Source organism: Neltuma alba, unplaced genomic scaffold (genome assembly GCF_004799145.2).
Source record: "Neltuma alba isolate B1F8T4 unplaced genomic scaffold, ASM479914v2 tig00011700_pilon, whole genome shotgun sequence".
Classification (NCBI taxonomy): Eukaryota; Viridiplantae; Streptophyta; class Magnoliopsida; order Fabales; family Fabaceae; genus Neltuma; species Neltuma alba.
In genome coordinates this window covers 6387-11249 of record NW_021636337.1, presented here as the reverse complement: position 1 = coordinate 11249, position 4863 = coordinate 6387, and the positions used below count along the sequence as shown (strand labels likewise).

The following is a 4863-nucleotide window of genomic DNA, read 5'->3' as shown; positions in this document are numbered from 1 at the left end:
TACTTTTTCCTTCCAGTGCTCACTAATTAGGAAAAACACAAGAGCGATCACACCTTTATCTTGCTCTAATCAAAACCTGATTTCCATTTGGTGAGGCTCACGCGACTCATAGGTCCACATATGACCCACGCGTCTCTTTTCCTCTCCGCGTCGTTTTTTCTTTTTTAAATCCATCGTCCTCTTCGCCTCCTTCTCAAACTCCTCGCTTGCTTTTTCCCTCTACGTTTGAATCTTCTTCTTCGTAAAGCATTTCCAATCATTCCCTCAAAATTCAATTCTCGCATTCCTGGCTACCTCCGATTCCGTGCAGGTTTGTGCCTCTGGTGATGAACCTCTCTGATCTCTCGTGCGCATTGTGTTCCCTCTGTGTGTGTTTATTAAACAAAATATGAGCTTTTTTTCTTTTTTAAAATTTGTTTCTTGGCATCCCTCTTTCTCGTTCCTTTTTTTTTTTTCCTTTTTAAAGCTGCATGCAGAGTCCATTGCACATGAAATTCATTTAAAATAGAAACAGAGAGAAGATGACTGAACCGTCCGTTCCACTTCAATTAGGATGTCTCGCGATTCCACAGTTTGAGAGTATAGTTAGTTTGAGATATGTTTACTACGCATATGTTTGCTTTTGTTCGAGACTTTATTGCTTTTTCTTTTTTTGGCTTCCGCTTTGAAAAGTTACATCTTCCAGTTGCCGATCGAGGATTTGGTTTTCTCTTATCTTCTGTTGAAGTTTGTTCTTAAAGTCTACCATCTATATTGGATTATGATCCAAATTATTCTCGGCACACTGGGAGTCCCCTCCTTGTTAGTCTCATTTTTCTGCTATGTTCTGTCTTGATGTTTTAACTCGACATTCCTTTTATTTTCTTAATACTTTCAATCTTCGATGTCATTGTATTCCTTTAATTTGTGGTGATTTAAATTTTGAAGAAGTTTTGCTAATCTTCCTATTTTGTCATTGACAGAGAAAAATGCCAGAAGTTCAGTTGCCTAGGCACACCATTAAATCACATGGAGCTAAAGTGGCAAGAACACATTTGCATGATTGGTTAATTCTTTTGCTTCTTGTCTTCATTGATGTCATCTTGAATGTGATAGAGCCGTTTCACCGCTTTGTTGGAGCGGGGATGATGACTGACCTGAGATACCCACTGAAAGCTAATACTGTCCCGTTTTGGGCTGTCCCGGTTCGTTTTTCTTCGAGGAATTTTTTCATTCAAAAATGAATTTGCATCTTTTCTTGGCCCTTGTGGTGTGATCTGTTTAAATATAAACTCTTGAATTTTAATTTCCTGGATAGATAATAGCAATATTGCTGCCACTGGCGGTCATTCTTGTCTACTATATCAAGCGAAAGGACATTTATGACTTTCATCATGCTATTTTGGGTACATTTTTTATTCTTTAAAAGCCTTTTCTGTCCATCTCTTATGCGCATCACTCTGCCATAATTCTTATTTTTTAACATTATTTATTGCAAAATGTATTTTTCAGGGCTTCTATTTTCTGTTCTAATTACTGCGGTGATAACTGATGCTATCAAAGATGGTGTTGGACGGCCACGGCCTGACTTCTTTTGGCGATGTTTTCCTGATGGCAAAGGGGTGGGTTCTTTAGTTTATGAACTAACCATTTTGTCTTAGAAACAATAATATTATTTCTATGTGATGCACATTGCTTCAGTTAAGTTATCTGCACAGTTAACATGGCATTGGCGCATGACATGTTCAGGTGTTTGATCCAGTAACAAGTGATGTTATGTGCACTGGAGATAAGAGTGTTATCAAGGAGGGGCACAAAAGTTTCCCTAGTGGACATACCTCTTGTAAGTAATCTAATGGGCCGACATGCAATCTACCCAAGTTCAGGGGTGTTGTCACATGCTTTGTTTTTTTTGGTTGCATTGTTTAGAACCTGATGTCTTCATTTTCTTCGAGTGATCCTATCCCCTCCTAGTTTTCCCAATTTTTCTGTACTGCTGTTTACACACGCTGCAATCATATACTTAAGTTTCATGAAATGCTTCAATTTCATTAAGTCATCCAAGTTCTGGACCAAACATGGATTAGCAGGTCGAGTGTGAAGTTACTTTGGGTAGTAATGGAAAAGATTACCATTGTCAGAACTTAAGTTGCCATTGAGTCAGCTAGCTGAAAAAGTAAAAATAAGTTGCAAACTTCATGAGCTACCTCACAATAAGCTAACCACTATTTAATTGTTTTTTATGCAGGGTCTTTTGCTGGTCTTACTTTTCTTGCCTGGTATCTATCTGGAAAGATTAAGGTGTTTGATCGTAGGGGCCATGTTGCAAAGCTCTGTATTGTTTTCTTACCAATCCTCATGGCAGCTATGGTTGCCGTCTCACGTGTTGATGACTATTGGCATCATTGGCAAGATGTGTTTACTGGAGGTCTTATTGGTGTGTTGTTTATGGCCTGAAAATCCCTGTTTGTATTTGACTAAATATTAACATATGCCTTTCTTCACGGTTCCTTATGTGAACTTCTTTTATGCAGGAACCGGAATTGCTTCTTTTTGTTACTTGCAATTCTTTCCTCCTCCATATCATGCAGATGGTATGTCCATGAATTGGTCCTTGTCCTCTTAACACACATTGAATTGTTGGGACAGTCTGTTTTTCCTCTTTCAACTATGTGTTCTATGATACTACTTTGCTTCAGTATGTTAAAGGTGTGCTTCAAATAAACATGTTAACCATGCTTTGAGCTTAGGCTTTAGACATGGTAATAAAACTGATCATGAAACTTGTCTTAGTCGCTTAAGGCTTGGCTTGAAATTATCCTGAAATGGTATTGAAGCCTTCAAGTTTGAGTGGACAAGAGTTCAATCGTTGTTGTTCCCATACTTTCTGTTCAAGTTAAAACTTTAATAAAATGCACGATGGAACGATCCTTTGACTACATTTGTAAAAACCAATTGTAATCTTTCATTTCTTGTGAGTTGAAATAACCTTGACAAAGCTGAAGGCCTAAATAAAAGCAAGTAAATGTGATATCAACATGCTAATATTGCTGAATGTTTTCTCAATTTTAATTCAATAATCATGGAAGTCGCTTCTAGCATCTTCTTTAAGATGTGGAGGAGCTGCTATATGATTTTGGCTATAAGCTATGATTGTGATTCTGGATTTCTGTTGAATAGTTTACACTTTACCTCTTCTCCTGGCATATATAACCTCTTTAATTATGTTTATAATTTTTCATAAAACTATATCAGTAGGAGTATCAGTTCAAGTTTGAAAGCGCTTTGTTGCCCCGAAAGGGGATTCCTGGTAGCCGTGTGTTTATGTTTGCTTTTTATATTTAAAGTTCCTTGGAGTGCTGAAACTTTGAAGGACTGATGTGATTAGCATTTGTTTTGCATCTGGACGTGTTTCTTTGAGCTTAATTATGCCGGTCCTTTTTTGGCATGATCAACTCAAAAGATTGAAAAAATTTTGTGGTGTTCATAGCAGCACGTGTTTTAAACATTCCATCAAATAATTAATGTTCATACATATTGTTGCTTAGGATTATGCAAGTTTGGATTCTGTATCAACGCCTTGCTAGTTGTTTAACCTGAAGTATATATAATCTTGTTTTCCATCATGTCTTCTCCGAGGGTCCGGCTTTTTGATATTCGTTCAGGACTTTCTAATATTCATCATTTTCATATATTTCTGCGTCTAGGTTGGGGCCCTTACGCATATTTTCAGATGTTGGCTGAATCACAAAATGGTGCTCAAGTCTCGTCTATGAACAATGACATTATCAGCCCACAACCTGGTGAGATGCATATTGTAAGTATTCCACCTCAACAAGATGGTCATGTTGCTCGAGGCAATAACGGGATTCAACTCCTATATTTGATGGATCACAAAATGCAAGGAGACAAGGACTTTAGTCTATGGGTGATTGGGAAAAGATCACATGTGCGTAGTCTGTAAAAAGTTATAGGGTTTGTGAATTTCATTGCAGATTTCTGCCTCTGTAGCTTTCTGGAAGAATTGAAATTGATATATGCTGATGCTCATTTCCTCAGTTTAGATAGGATACTTTCCGAGATGATTATAGAGTGAGCAGTGTATGATTTTTGTTAGTTATCTAAACACTGTTTTAAACTTTGTAATTGGTGTTCAGATCCAACCTTGTAAAAGTTTCAGAAGTTGTGAGAAAATTAAACGAGTGCAAGATAGAGGTATTATTTGTGCAGCTCAATTATGTTCTTGATCTTTGATCTGGATACTTTATATTGTTTCCAACCAAAATGATGAATTTGATCTTCTATAGCAGATTATAATATACTTTTAAGAGAAGTATTATGATAGACAAAACTAAAAATATTAATGGTCATTTCACTTTTCAACAAAGTAATTAAAATATACAATTGAAAATTGTTTGTGTCATTTGTACTCAAGAGGTAGAAGAAAGAGTAAACCCTTTTAGTAGCAGTTGCAATTTTTAAAATTTTAGACTTGCAATAGTAATGATAATTGTGTAGGACATGCTGTGAAAGGATAGGTAGTCCATAGAATCAACACTACTTTCTCGGATCTCAAATATAATTCTTTTTTTTTTTTTTCTTTTGGAAAAAAATGTCACCCTTGTATAGCTGAGGAAAAGAAAAGCAAAAGCCAAAAAAAAAGTTCATCTAGTTAATAAAGAATTAGATCATAATTTGTAAGATTGTAAGTTTAAATCTCGTTACCAATATGAGGGTTTTGTTGATGGACAATTTATAAATATCTCTGTAAGTTTTCTCTAAGTTTGGAGTAGTATGTTTGACCTTAATAAGTTTTCAAGACTTAAACTTTTTTTTTTCTATGTAAGAAAACAATGTTCATGAAATTCGACGGGTTTGTATGTT

The 4863-nt window shown here is 36.0% G+C and overlaps 1 pseudogene; it reads left to right on the top strand.

Annotated features, from left to right (window-relative positions):
• On the top strand, positions 1–4214 carry LOC114716980 (lipid phosphate phosphatase 2-like; annotated as a pseudogene).
• The last annotated feature ends 649 nt before the right edge of the window (positions 4215–4863 follow it).